The 15,785-nt window shown below is 40.0% G+C and overlaps 1 pseudogene across 1 annotated transcript; it reads right to left on the bottom strand.

Annotated features, from left to right (window-relative positions):
• Nucleotides 1-839: 839 nt before the first annotated feature.
• Nucleotides 840-1,423, bottom strand: LOC102762342 (annotated as a pseudogene). The gene has a single exon (XR_001513453.1). The product of XR_001513453.1 is annotated as a transmembrane protein 254 pseudogene (transcript).
• Between the last annotated feature and the right edge of the window lie 14,362 nt (nt 1,424-15,785).

Here is a 15,785-nt window from a genome sequence, read left to right as displayed (position 1 = left end):
TACTTTCTTTCTCTCTTTCTTCCTTCCTTCCTTCCTTCCTTCCTTCCTTCCTTCCTTCTTTCCTTCCTTACTCCTTCCCTCCTCCCTCCCTCCCTCCTTACCTCCTTTCCTTTCTTTTCTTTCTTTCTTTTTTTTTTTTTTTTCACTGCATCCCATAGATTTTGGATTGTTGTGTTTTCTTTGTCATTTGTTACCAGGATATATTTTATTTCTTCTTTGAACTCTTTGGTAAGTCAATCATTTTTTATAACATGCTATTTAGTGTCCAAATGTTTGAATTTTTAATTGTTTTTATTATAGTTTATTTCTAATATTATGCCATTGTGACCTGAAAAGATGCTTAATATGATTTCAATCTTCTTGGATTTGAAGAGACTTTGCCTGTGTCCCAATATGTGGTCTATCTTTGAAACTGTCCCATGTGCACTTGAGAAAAATGTATATTCTGTAGCTTTGTGGTGATATGTTTTTTTTTTCCCAATGGAAAGACAGCATTTTATTTGTTAATCCATTTCATTCAATAATGCACCATATTGTTCCCGGCACCATTAATTCCTCTGTCATTATTTCATGCACCATATTGTACTGGCACTATTAATACTACTGTCATTATTTCCCTTGGAGAGGACCATGCTTTTGAAAAAAATCCATCCATTAACTCTAAAATATTTTACCTTACCAAAAAGCAACCCCTAATCAGCTAAGATGGAGGTGGTATGGGTAAGGTGTTTTAGTCAAAAGGTGGAAACACAGGTATACCAACAAGCAAATTTAGTACGTGGCTTAAACCAGATGGCAGGGAGAGAGCACCAACACAGCCAAGGCCTTCGCGAAGGTAGCTAGAAGTAGTCTGCCAAATAGGTTAGTCTTGAGAATTGGAAAGACAAAACCTTTTCCTATTATCTACTCAAGCCCAACCAGAGAATATGAGATAATGACTAACTAGAGGGTTGTAACTTTCCAGAAAACAGAAAGGTGGAGTAAACACATCATCCCCAGACAAAAGTGAGGCTGGATGTCAGTGCAGGGAAAGGGTTGGAGATCTCCTTTAAGTTTGCTTTTGGCGTTTTGGTCTGTAAGCGATCAAGATGGAGAGGGAGGCTATTCCAAAGAGGAATGTCTGCAGGAACCAGAGTAGTTGAGCCCGACTATTCGTGATGCCTTTAGACTTGCACAATACCATGGCATACAAGGACCCGCCCACGTGAATCAGCCAGGCAAGCCAGTACCCATTGTGCAGAAGGGAGTGGTGATGGTCCACCAAGTACTGAGTAAAGGGGCCCAGGGGCCCGAGGCTCTGATAAGGAATACTATGAGGCCAGAAGACAACCCACGTGTAATAGCCAAAGGAGAGGGTGATGACTGTGAACCAGAACAGACTGCCCCTTTGGAAGTAAGCCTTGCTGCCTGCCACCTTCCCCATCGTGGCATCTCACCCCCAGTAGTGTGCAGGGCACTGCTTGCTTGGAGGCGGGGCCGGGGGCGGGGACCGTGGTGATATGTTTTGAAGATGTTGATTAAGTCCATCTGATCTAGTCAGGCATTTAGGATGCTGTTTCTTTGCTGATTTTTTTTGTCTGGAGGATTTATCCAGTGATGTCAATGGGGTATTAAAATCTCCTACTATGATTGTATTGCTGTTGATATCTCTCTTGATTCTTCCAGAAGTTTTTAAATGTATTTGGGTGCTCCTGCATCAAGTGCATATATGTTTACCATTGTTATATCCTCTTGTTGTATTGAACCCTTTGTATTATGAAGTGGACTTCCTTATCTCTTGCTATGGGCTTTACTTTGAGGTCTATTTTGTCAGATATAAGTATTGCTACCCCAGCTTTTTTATTCATTTTCCTTTGCCTGAAAAATATTTTTTTGTCCCTTCACTATCAGTCTGTGTGAGTCCCTTGTTCTGAGGTGGGTCCGTTCTGTGTGAGTCCCTTCTTATCCATTCAGTCACTCTATGTCTTTTGATTGAATTATTTAGTGCATTTACGTTTAAGGTTATTATTCATAGGTACTTGTTTATAACCATTTTTATTCTTTATGTCCATATTCCTTCTTCCTTTTCTATTTCTTCTTTTTACAACGGTCCCTTTAGCATTTCTTACATTTCTGGCTCAGTAGTGATAAACTCCCTTAGCCTTTTTTTTTTTTTTTGTCTGTGAAGCTCCTTATTTCCCCTGAAATTTTGAATGATAACCTTGCTGTATAGAGTATTCTGTCATTCAGTTCCTTGTTTTTCATCACTTTGTATACTTCATTCCATTCCCTTCTGGCCTGATGTGTTTCTGTTGAGAAATCATTTTGATAATCTAATGGGTGATTCTTTGTAGGTAATTCTCTGTCTCTCTCTTGCAGCCTTTAAGATTCTCTCTTTGTCTTTAACGTTTGCCATGTAATTACGACATGTCTTGGTGTGAGCCTTTTTGGGGTTCATCTTGTTTTGGGCTCTCTGTGCTTGTGTGATATTTTTTCTTTCCCAAGTCAGGGAAATTTTCTGTTATTATTTCTTTAAATAGGTTTTCTAATCCTTGTTCCTCTTCTTGTACTTCTGGAACCCCTGTAATACGTATATTAGTTCATTTGATGTTGTCCAAAACCTTCCTTAGCACTTTTCTCCTGTTTTCTAATTTTTTTTCTCCAATTGCTGTTCAGAATGGGTGTTTTTCTGCCTTATCTTCTAGGTCACTAATTTGGTCCCAATCTTCTTGTCTACTGTTGAAACCTTCCATTGTGTTTTTTTACTGTAGTTATATAATTTTTCATTTCCACTTTATTCTTACATAAATTGTTGATTTCCTAATCCATCTGGATTATGAACTGTATGACCCTTATTCCGAATTCTTTTTCTGACATATTGCATGCCTCTGTTTCACTTAGTTCCTTTTCTGGCAATTCCTTCTTTTCTTTCCTTTGAGGATTGTGTCTTTGTCTCCCCATTTTCTGTCTCTTTCTGGCCCTGGGCACCCTTTTTGGGGTTTGAAAGGTTGAGAACAAAAACGAAAAACAAAAAACAGTTAAGAAACAGGAGGACAGACAAGTGGAGCTGTGGGAAAATATGAAACATAACAATATTCAAGGGCAGTGAGTGACGCAGTACCTCCCACAGGCTCCCACACATCTGCAGGGAAAGCACACCACCAGAGTAAGCACCCATACCAGGCCTCCTCACCAGCCTGCTGGGACTCAGAGTCCTAGAATCCAGCTCCAAGACCCTCACAGTGAGTGCAATCCAGGGGAATCCTGTGCTCCACCCTCACCCAGGACCCCAGAACAATACTGCTAGCCTGACCCAGAGCCACCTGGCACCTGCTCCATCCTGAGCCCCAGGACCTGCTTCCAGGGCAATCTGTAGCAATCCAGAGCACACCCCACTCCAGGCCACAGGAGTGTGCCACAGGGGAGCTCTGACTATGCAACCCAGAGCAACCCGTGCCCACTCCACCCTGGCCCCTGTGAAGTCCTGCCAGGGCCATCAGGAAAAACCCAGAGCATGTCTCACTGTGGGCTACAAGAAAGTAAGAACTGTGCAACCCAGATAACCCACACCCACTCCACCTCAAGTCCAGGGTCTTGCTACCAGGACATCCTGGAGTAAGTCAGCGTGCACCCCACTCAGGCCACAGGGGAGCTCTGACTGTGTGACCAAGAGTAACCCACATCTGCTTCTCACTGGTGCCTGGGACAGGCCTGCAGGGGCTAGCTGGAGCAACACAACACACACCTCACTCCAGGCCACAGGACAGTGGTGCCGGAGTGACCCAGAGCAAGCCAGTATACCCAGCCAGGGGCCACAAAACCACACTGCAAGTGCACTGCCAGAGGGACCTAGGTTGCCACCCTGCCACAGGTGCAAGGGCCGGACAATGAATTGAATGCCAGAGGGCTCTGGGTCAACATAGGGAGTGGCACACCTGAAGAACTGTACACATGCTCCCACCACCCTGAGCATCTGAACCAGACAACTGATGAACCAGATCCATAAGAGAGGGGGATACACCTCAGAGCAGAGAAAATAAAGGCATGAGACTCAAGGCAGACCCAGCTGCTGGGCTAACAATTTCTAGACCATTGCACTGATAGGGTTGGTTTTTTTTTCGTTTTGGTTCTCAGATTGAGTGATTTTTTTTAAAACTCTGTCTTCTAATTCACTGATTTGATCTTCAGCTTCTACTCTGCGGGTATTCCTTCCAATGTGTTCTTTATTTGTGCTATGCCATTCTTTATTTCCATTTTCATAGTTACTATATCTTTTCTCATGATGTTGAGTATCTTTATCATTATTATTCTGAACTCTGTATCAGATAAATTTCTTATGTCTGTTTCATTTATCTCTTCTTCTGGAGAATTCTCTTGTTCTTTCATTTGGGGGTTGTTTCTTTGTCTCCTCAGTTTGTCTCCCTGTTTGGGTTTAGGACTATGTATTAGGTAGATCTATGCCTCCAATCTCTAATGCAGGACAATGGCAAATGCTGTTTCTGACTAATTAGATCAGGCAAAGTTTTAAAACCACCAGAGACCACCTCTATCTACAGACTGATAGGATTTTGTCTTGAATTGCCCTCAGGCAAGCATCCACAGGTGTGGCAAGAGTTTTTTCAACAGGGTAGAGGATAATTTTAGTCTCTTAATGTGACTGAGCAACTCTGCACTGTGGGGCAAGGTGTTTTCCAATAGGGTGGATCAACTGTCTTCCACCTAGGCAAGGTTGCCTATATCGCAAATGTCTGCTTGAGAAATAGGACCTCTTCAGTGTGAGGGAATGACTCGGGTCAGGAAACCAGGGTGTCTGCCTTCTGAGTTTTAACCCTAGAGGCTCCGATCATTGATTCTGCTCACGCAACTCAAGTCCACACTTTCCACCCTCTGCCGGAGCTCAAGGTGGTGGCTACACAGGGAATTTTGTGCATGGCCCTTTAAGAGGGTGCCTGAATTTCTAGCCATCTCTCCCTGGCAGACAGCAACCCTGCTGCTTTTCAGAGCCAGATGTTATGTGGGTACCTTTCTCAGTTCTGGTGCTCTTTGCTGGGGGACCATCTTGAGGATTAGACCCCAGAGTTCTCAGTCGCAACCTCCCACAGCTGAGATATCTCTCTGGAACTTCAGTTGCTGCGGGAGCTGGGCCAGCCCTTTCGTGCTTCCACCCCTCATATTAGTCGCTGTGCGGTCTCCTTTTTTGGTCCTCAGTTATCAGGGTTTTCTTTCAGTTGTAATTTTGATGTGGTTATGGGAGTCAGTGTGTACCCACGTTTACCTACACCACCATCTTGGTTCTCAACAATAAACTAGTTTTATAAAGCAGAAAATTAAATTTTCTTTCCACACAATGCCAACTCTCTCTTGATCACATTCCCTGGAGGTAACTCCATTTAAAGCTTGGGGTATATTTTTACAGTTATTTTTTAAAAAATTAAGTATGCAAATGTATATGCATGACTATGTGTGAGAGAGTTTTTCCTTAAAAAAAGTCATTTCACTCATGCATTTTACAGTTTGTGATTTTTCAGGCAGCATCATGGAGTGAATATCTTCTTTTTTAAAAAAATATTTTCCTTTTTATTGCATTTATTAGAGTGTCAGTGGTTAACAAAATTATAATGGTGTCATGCGTACATTTATATAACACATCACCTGTATACTGTATTGTGTGTTCATCACCTGTGTGGTGGATGTTTTCTAATCAGTATATCCAGTCAGAATTGTCTGACCATAGTGTCTACACAGTGATGCCTGTCTGTCTTTTTTAAAAAAATCCTCATGTGAGGGTATGTTTTTAAAAAATTTATTTTAGAGACTAAGGAAGGGAAGAGAGAGAAACATCAATTGGTTGCCTCCCTTATGCACCCCGTGTATGGGACTACACTTCAACCAACTGAGCCACTGTCCAGAGCTGAGTGTATCTTTGACTGTTTCACAACAAGGCTAAATTCTTGGATGTAAATGACTAGTCAAGTGCTATATACATGTGACTTTTGGTATGTATTGCCAGTTTTCCTACAGAAAGTTCATCCTGGTTTACATTACTGCAAGCCTTGTACAAAAAGCTCTGTCTTTCTCTTCTCCAACTCTGATCTGGTCAAAATTTAAGACACAGTTTTCATCATTGCTGTATCAATTTTTGCTTCAATTTTAAATCAGAACATTCCTTTCAAAGTATAGGAAAAAAAGTAATTCAGATACTCTGGAGCCTTGATCATCTTTGATTCTTCTTGTGAGATTTTGTAAAGAATTCTTGGGAATTTTAAGTTCAACTATACTATATTTCTATTTTTATTTAATATACTAAACTCATAGATTAATAATTTATATATCCCTTTAAAATTTGAAACTGGCTGGCTTAGATTTTTTCTATTAAAATATAGAGTGCTTTGGAAATAATAACCTATTAAAAGATATTATCATTTATATTCTAGTAACTAGAGTCTAGTTTGATTGAGCTTCTAAAAATCCTTGTTAGTGGGGTAAGGGAAAAGATCTCGAGAATGGTGGATAGGGCCCCATATCCAAGGGCAAGAGTAATTGTTGGAGGAAGAAAAGGGGACTAAATGGAGGTTCAGTGTAATGACTGGCAGTTTAAATACACTTGAGTTTAAAATGACCAAGATTCATTGCTTTCTTTTAAGGATAAAATAGTAAAGGTAATCATATTTTATCTGAATTGAATAACATATTTTAGCACTTTGATTTTAGTGAACTGTGATGATTAAGAGCAAGCTACAATTATATTCAATCATTAAAGTCCTGTGTTACATTTCAGTTGAATGTCTTTCTGACCTTTAGATTTTGTGACTCTGGAGATACACTACAGTTATTACTAAGCCTTTTTCCTAGGAAAGAGAGCTCATGAATAGGGGATGTTTTGAAATACAGCCAACACCATTTTAATATAGTACTCTACTGTGGGGGTTCAGTTTATGACAGTGGAATGCTGCAATAACTAGTCACCCAGGAATTGAGATTGTGGTGTAATAGGGAGCAGGTTCAACCCTAAGCCAAGGTCTCATGTTTGATTCTTGGCCCTGAATTAATTAATAGCCAGGATTACTCTGGGCAGGTAATGTAAGTCATGACAACATAGCTATCTAATAAATAACGGTGTGGCTGAGCATTTCAGGGTCCGAATGTTCCATGATATCTTCATTAAACCAGGTGGTCAAAATACAACTGGATAAAAAGAACACCTAACCACCAAATTTGGTTTATGTCATACTGACAGGCCTGTTACTCCTCCTTGCCTGACTTTCTCCAGCTTTAGCAAAATGTTGGTACCAATAAGATATGATCTAGAATCTATAACTTTTTTTTCTTCACTCATGTGCTACCCAATTAAATTTACACTGGTCGGAGTCAGAGGAGTAAGGCTGGAAGACACACATAAAAGGAGCCACCCTACATCTGGGACCCTGTATTTTACATTACAATGCAAACACACCAAGCCTGTCGAGAATTTCACCCTTGGCTTCTCAGTGGAAGGTAAGGGGTTATCTTTGCAATTATTGCTGCCTGCACCTTCTTTCAGTATGCAGAGGTTGGAAGGGAGGAAAAAAAGCACAAATTTTGAATATTTAGACGTATCCCTCTCCTCATTGATCTTGATTTCTGAATTTCATTATGGTACTAATTTATTTAGTTGCTTGTTTTACAGATGGAAGTAATTTGTTTTTGATAAGTAGCTCAATATCTTTTCAATCAGTGAAAGACCAAGTTGTCTAGACCAGTGGTCGGCAAACTGCGGCTGGGCAAACCGCGGCTCGCGAGCCACATGCGGCTCTTTGGCTCCTTGAGTGTGGCTCTTCCACAAAATACCGACTTCTGTTCATGGGCCATGAAGGTTCAATAGCACTGTACGTGTGCGCCCACACATGGTATTTTGTGGGAGAGCCACAGTCAAGAGGCCAAAGAGCCGCATGTGGCTCATGAGCTGCGGTTTGCCGACCATGGGTCTACTCTAGACAATAGGATGGTAAATTAAAGACACATTTCAAATACACACTTACACACAAAGTTCACATATGTGTTCAGGAACATGCATACAACTGTTAAGACACCCTGTTTGGTCCTTAATAATAGAATTTGACCTACAATTGAGAAATACAGACTGGACTACATATATTTGGGAGTGGGGGAAATTATACCTTGAGAAAAAAAAAAGTTCTGAGGCAGAAATGTGGTATTTGAGAAACAAGAACTTGTAAAGCACTACACTTTGTCAAAATTGGGATATTAGAAATTAAGCATCTTGCAAAAGTGTACCTAATCAGTATTTAACCTTATTGAGGCCATAAAATAGGAAAGTTTTCATCTTTAATTAATTTTGAGGAAATAATTTGTCTTTATTTTTTTCTTTTTTAAAATATCTGGTCATAAACAAGAGTAAAAAGTTTAACTTCATACATTTGAATGCATTTATTCTTATTTAATAAAAATTGAAAAAACAAACAAACCCACCATGCAAATAATACTCTTAGTGTAGAGAGCACCCAGGAAGGCACATGAGCATTTCTTTAATTATTCTCAGCAGAAGCCAGTGAAATTGGCAAAGCCACGTCCTGGAAACACCCTTTGCCCAAAGGCAGGAGTGTTGTCAGCTTGACCTTCAGCCCAGGTGCCAGGGAGTGGGTTTTGTTATTTAAATCCAGCTAAGCACCAGGAATGAATATGACTCAGGCTCACCCAAGAATGCACATAATCTCCTTTGTCCTGACTTTTAGTAAAACTTCCTGTTTTTTTTGTGGGTTTTTTTTTTTTTTTTTTTGCTGTATAAAATAAACACGCTGTATTGGCTCTGGGTCCCTGTCCCTGTCTCTCCATCAGAGGACAGTGGTCCCACCCGGCCCCTTTTTCCTTCCATCTCTGTGTCTGTTTCTTTCTTTCATTTTCTCAATCCCCAGCAGCCCCTACTCAGGAACTGGACCACTCTCTAGCCGTGCTGGGCTTGGAGAAGAGAGAAATATTCACGCTTGGTGTGTTCTGTGTAGCACATTCTTTGAGGCACAGGATCTCAGGGTGTTCTAAGAAACACTTTGACATTTTCAGGACTTTCTTCCACCTGAGATTTAAATCAAAACTGCAAGGCATGCTGTGGCTGGGTGGCTCAGTTGGTTGGAGCATCATCCCATACACCAAAAACATTGCAGGTTCAATTCCCGGTCAGGGCACATACGTAGTTTGTGGGTTTGATCCCAGGTTGGGGTATGTACAGGAGGCAACTGATCTCTCTCTCTCTCTTCCCCCTAGAAATCAATTAAAAAATATATCCTTCAGTAAGGATTAAAAACAAACAAAAACCACCCAAGAACTAAAAGGCATATCTGACCATCTTGGGTCAAGGAATGTTTATCTCAGGCATTGATTATGCTGTATGCATTAATAAAAGATTGAGATAAAGTCAAACCATGTGTCTTGGTGTGTGACTTTAACATTTGAATTCATTCAGCATTTATTAGACAATGAGTTGCTAGAGATTTGCATTTTTCTGAGTCACCCAATATTAGCAGTCTAAAGTTGTACTGAAGAGTGCCTTGGACAGCATGTTTTCCAAGTTTTGGGCAAGATTCACATTCGCAAAATGTGTAACTGAACGTAACGTTATCCAGTGTTAGTCTTGAAAATACAATGACTCTGCAAGAAATTGTGGAAAATTTAGAATGACTAAGACATATTTCCAAGACCATCTTGACTTTATAAATTAAATTATTTGGTTTCTGTCACCCCATGTTTCCATCCCTAGACACTGTTAAATAATCCTCAAAACCTCTCTTAAGTCCACTTTAATGCCTCTATATCTCAGATTTCACTTTCAGCAGTGCAGGCTTATTACATACATTAGAGCAAGAAGAGAATACAGAAGAAAAAAAGCTGATCAAAAGGTTAGAAATATAAGACTTACAAAGTTTAGATTATTCAGTTTGGAAGAGAGAAATTGATGAGTGGCTTAATAAAACTTTTCAAGAATATGAAGGGATATTGTATGGAGACCAGCTGTTCTCCTTGCTGCTGAGAATAGAACAAAAGGAAAAGGTCTTTAACTTCAACAGGAGGGAGCTAGGCTGGACATAGGGAAGAGGTTTGTTAAGCATGGGAATGATTACTGTGGAATCTCTTTTTCTAGAGATGTTTGGCAATAAGAAAGAAAGTGATATGTGAGAAATGATTTAGCTAGGTGGAACCTTACCTGGGAATCAACCAGGTGACCTGTGGAGGCTGTTTGCTGGTCCTTAAAGTCTACACCAAGCCAACTGGACCTTATCCTGATAAGGTGTGAAGAAGTACCAGTCTAGTTCATGTCTTTGATTGTTTCAGCAGATGCTGAGCTAGTGTTCACTTTGCCACAGGTACAAGTTTACTGACACCTAATTGTTACTTGGTGGGAATTAGTAATTGGGGCAAGGGTGGGAAGGAGGTAAAGAATACAGCCTTGTCACCGTGTAAAACATACATAGGCCCCCTTCAAAGAATTCTGAGTGAGTAAGGGTAAAGTGTGTGAAGTGTGAAGAGCTCTCTTAATTTTTTCCTTTTTTATTTGTGAAGAAAAAAATACATTTTTTTCAACAGTATATAGATTCTGTGTTCATGAAAACTGCTCCTTCCTTTAAGCTTTTGGGATAGAAGCATGTTTCATTTAGTTCTTATTAATAAACTGCTTCGAATTGTAGGATTTTAGACTTATAAGGAATATTTTTATTTTTAAACTTTATTTATTTATTTAGTTTCCCATCACTTTTTATCCCTTCTATGCCCTCTTCCAGCTTCCCCCAACACTGTTGTCCATGTCCATGAATTCTCTCTTTTTTTTCTTTTTTGTTCAATCATCACCCCCCCCCCCCCCCCCCCAGCACAACTGTCCCCTCACATCTGCCTGCTGTCTGTCTATGAGTCTGTCTCTATTTTGCTTGGTAGTTGTTTGTTCATTAAATTCTTCAGAGACCATTTATTTTAACATAGTGAATGAATTTTTCTACCCTTATTAATAATCCCTAAATTATATTGCCATGACAGTAATAAATATATTATTGTTAATATTACCACAGGAATTTAAGTAAAATCACATTAAAAACAACTCTTTGTTATTTGTTAAATAAGCTGTTAGTACACTATATTCTGCTGAAGTGAGCTCTTTAGTTTTTTAAAAATAAACTATAATTTAGACATAGTCTAAGAGATTTGACAACATTTACTCAATTTTAAGTATCAACATTTTGAATACTTAATACTGGCTGAAAAAATATTCTTGGTCATTTCAAGCATAATAATAGTTCTTATTATTTAAATATATTTTTATTGATTTTAGAGAGGACGGGAGAGGGAGAGAGAGATAGAAACATCAATGATGAGAGAATCACTCATTGGCTGCTTCCTGCACAGCCCCTACTGGGGATCGAACCCATAACTGGGGCAGGTGCCCTTGACTGGAATCAAACCCAGGACCCTTCAGTCCACAGGCCAACACTCTATCCACTGAGCCAAACCAGCTAGGGCTCAAACATAATTATTGCAATAGAACCACCAGGAGGGATTGATTCCATGATCCCTGGTGATGAAAACACATACATACTAAACCAAATGTAAACCCTTTGTTCTTGAACAGTTAAGAGGAAAGACTATATTACTGCACTTTTCAGCCTAGAGATATTTCTCTTTCAACTATTTTAGGAGTTTTTGAGGTTAAAACTGTGTTTTAAACTTTATTTCTGACATCATTCTACAAAAATGTCATTAAAGAAAATGAAAGTAACATATTACTGAGCAGCATCAAACTAATGAACATGGTGTATTCTTTCTTTTTTAGTCATTTCCTTTAGTGCTCCATTAACCGAGGTTTAAAAAGAGGCAACTGCAATGAAGACGTGCTTTGGCAGGCAAGGAGGGGACTTGTGCTCCGTCTCCCACCCTGCTGTCTAACTTTGAACTATTAATGTAAAGCCCAGAAACCTGAACTCTTACCTTTTCCTTTCCCAATTGGAGTAACCGGACCTATTCATGTTAACTTCGTAAACATACAAAAAATTAATGGGTCAGTCTGATATTCTTAGAGCTTCCTAAATTTTCTTTGTTCTTACAATATAGTCAAGTCTGTGAAACTTAATTTATTTTTAGGAACGCCAGCAGACTGCTTGAAGTTGGATTTTTCATCTAAAGATTATAACAAATGGGGAAGTATGGGCGAGAAACCAGAAAGAGCTTTATGTTTCCGGCCCAGGTAACAGTTAAGTCAACAAGTCTTTTAGCTTTGCTAACAATGGCATCCTGAAGCACGGTTCTGTCAGTAAGGTTGTATGTGCCCTATCTCTAATCAGAAAGGTCATATATGACAGAATATTTTTTCTTCTTTTAAAAATCTACTGGAAGGTTATTCCGATTCCTTGAAATAACTTTTGAAAGGAGAAAAGCTAGAATATTTGATATATCTAATGCATCTGTAATAGAGTTTAACACATCTGCACACATACACTTGTTAAGATTTCTATGTGGCCAAAGAGCTTTCTGTTTAAACTACTTTGTTCTATTTGAACAAATGTCTTCAAGTTTTGTTTTCAATATTTATCATAAAAACTGTGAATGCAAGGTTTGATTCCACCTTAAAATCTTGGAGCAGATGTTTCATAAGGGTTTCATAAAGTTGATGCTTTATGATGCATACATACTACACAAGGTAAAAAAAGGTAAACTAACACAGTAAGAGTAAACAACAACATGATGAAAATAAAAATATATTCAAAATAGAATACTTAGTATTCTCTAAAGAATTGTTCCATGCATTTAACATGAGAAATATCTGAAAATTCATTCCTAATAGTTAAAAGATCTGATATAGTTATGTTTCTGACACTCTATTATTCATACTAGAGACCCAGTGCATGGATTTGTGCACCAGTGGGGTCCCTCAGCCAGGCCTGTGGGAATTGGGCCAAAACTGGCAGTCTGACATCCCCTGAGGAGTCCCAGATTGTGAGAGGGCGCAGGCCAGGCTGAGAGGGACTCCACTGGTGCACTATAGGGGCTAGGGAGGGACCATGGGAGGGCTCTAGGGGGTGTCTGGCCCATCTTGCCAGGTCCTGATTGGCCAGACCTCAGTAGCAAGCTAACCTACCAGTTGGAATCTCTGCCCCCTGGTGGTCAGTGTACATCATAGCAACTGGTCGAATGGTCAGACACTTAGCATATTAGGCTTTTATTATATAGGAGACTGTATTGAGATTCAGTAGCATCATGGGAGAATTTCTAGTATGAGTTCTGGTATATCATTCTGTGCTACAGTTTCTGAATACATTTATGATTCACATCCTGTTTATTCTACTCATTAAGGCAGAAGAGGAATTAATTTGGATGATGATTGTGCTATTGATATGCACTTGATACTTTGTCTAAGAAAATAGTAAGTCAGATAAAACCCAGTGTATTTTAAATTTTTAACCAAGATATGCATTCTCCACTTGCTCAGACTAAAATTTGACTTGTAGGATTACAGGGATGGGAGAGTTCATGGGAAATCATTTTTAAAGACCCCTGCCCCCCATATATAGAGTTAAAAAGCAACATTATAAACTGTTAAAGGACCAAGATTTCAATGCAAATAAACATCCAACTTATATAAAAGCCCTGTGCATAATATGTGTATTGTTATTAGTTTTTAGGTTTTGCTGTCCTTGGGCACTTTGTGGGCTTGGATTTCTAGTTTAGCAGAGTACATTCAGCTGCTCTGTGCACTTGAGTTCTATAGAATCCTTGTGCTTCATCCCTATTTACCTTATCCTTGTGGGCAGCATCTGTTTTTGCATCTTATGTTTTAGAAGTGCAGCTGGATTTCTGGAATCCTGTGGCTGTCTGGTATGTTCTTCTGCACATTCATATGATTAAATTGTAACAATGGTTCTCTTTTCATCTCTTCAGAATGAATATACTCTTAATATTTTTAGGTTATAACAATGATATAGCTTTGTTGTGAAAATATTTAAACAGTATAGAAAAGTATAGAGATTAAGAACAAAAAGTCCCAGAGATAACCACTTTTAATATGATAACACATCAGTGATCATCCTTATAGATGTCTCTCAATCTATATTATAAAAGGCCTGTGGCCCTAACGCTGTCATGCCATAACGACCAATGACTGGACTCACCAGGAGGTGCATTGATGGGTCCCATGGTGGCGCCAGTGGTCAGGGCTCTGGGTCCCGCAGCAGCACCGGCGGGCAGGACTCTGCTCTGGGTCCTGAGGCGGTGGTGGGAGGGACTCTGGGGTTCCGTGGTAGTGGCACGGCGAGTCTGGGGTCTAGTGGCGGTGGCGTGCTGAGGAGGTGGCCAGGGGGGCAGGGTGTGCATGGGTGGGTGGGGCCACTTGATTTTGCATGCTGGGCTTCTAGTGTATATATATTTACATGTAAATATATAAGTAAATGCACACTCATTTTTACATAAATGAGATAATACTATACAGACTGCCTTGTAAGCGATTTCCATGCTAATAACTATAGATCTACATGATTATTTTAATGGATACATTATGTATATCCTATATAATAAAAGCATCATATGCAAATCGACCAAACGGCCCAACAGCGGAACAACCATCTAGATGACTATCTGAGACCACGGTATGATACCCACTGGTGTCAGGCTAGCCAAGTCAGGTGTGATGCAATTGGTTGGGGGCCCAGCCATTGCCCCATGATCTCCCCTGATAGGCCACTGGCTATCAGGGCAATCAATCAGGGGGGCTCCACAATTGCCCCAAAAAGGGAGGCTCAGGCCACCGACTGGCGTGCTGCGGTGGGTGGGCAGGGCCTCCCTCTGAGAGGGAAGCCCATGTAGGCAGCTGGGGGAAGGAAGGTCTACTCTTGCATGAATTTTGTGCATTGGGCCTCTAGTTATATGTAGAATACTGCCTGGCACTCAGTAGTCTCTCAACCAACAGTGGATGAATGAATGAGCAATGATTTATTTAACTAATCTCCTACTCATGGACACGATTTGCTTCCAAATTTTTACTATTGTAAATTACACTGCAATGGATATCCTTTTCATCTTCTTTGTTCACATGTACCATGATCTGTTTAAAGAAACTTCTTAGAAGTAGAATTTCTGGCTCAAAAAGTACAAATATTTAACAGTTTGACAGTGATAACCTTGCTGGGTTGCTAAATGTATGCTCAAGTTGTACCAGTTTACATTTATCATTAATAGTACACAAAGATATCTGTTCCACATATTCTCCCCAACACTCTCATTGTTGTCAGTCTTTTAGAATTTGCCATTCTGATAGAAAAAAAGAATGTACTGGTTTTATTTGCATTGCTTATATTACAAACAAAGCTGAATATCTCTTTGCATGTTTATTGGCCATTATGCATTGCTTGTTCTTTGCCCAGTGATTTTCTCTTGAACACCAGAGACCTGTTTTAGTCTGCTAAAGTCATTTCACTTTATAATCCTACTAGTGGCCCGGTGCATGCATATTAAAAGGGATTAGAGAGAAACCAAGATGGCCGCATAGGTAAACGCTGGAAATTGCTGCCTTGCACAACCACTTCAAAAATACAACTAAAAGACAAAACGGACATCATTCAGAACCACAGGAAGGCTGGCTGAGTGGAAATTCATCATCTAGAAGGAAAGAGAAAAGCACACTGAGACTCAGAGGAGGTGCTGAAGTAAAGTACAGAGGTATGGAGGCGCACGTGGAAAGGGCTGGTAACTGAGGACGCGGTTGTCTTTTTTAATCGGGAGGGAGTCTCAAGCTCCTGACTTCTCTGAACTCCAGTTCCAGGTGAGTCTCTGAGGACCCA

This window comes from Myotis davidii, unplaced genomic scaffold (assembly GCF_000327345.1).
Source record: "Myotis davidii unplaced genomic scaffold, ASM32734v1 scaffold577, whole genome shotgun sequence".
Classification (NCBI taxonomy): domain Eukaryota; kingdom Metazoa; phylum Chordata; class Mammalia; order Chiroptera; family Vespertilionidae; genus Myotis; species Myotis davidii.
Note: the sequence above shows the minus strand (reverse complement) of the source record. Positions and strands in the feature narration are given on the sequence as shown.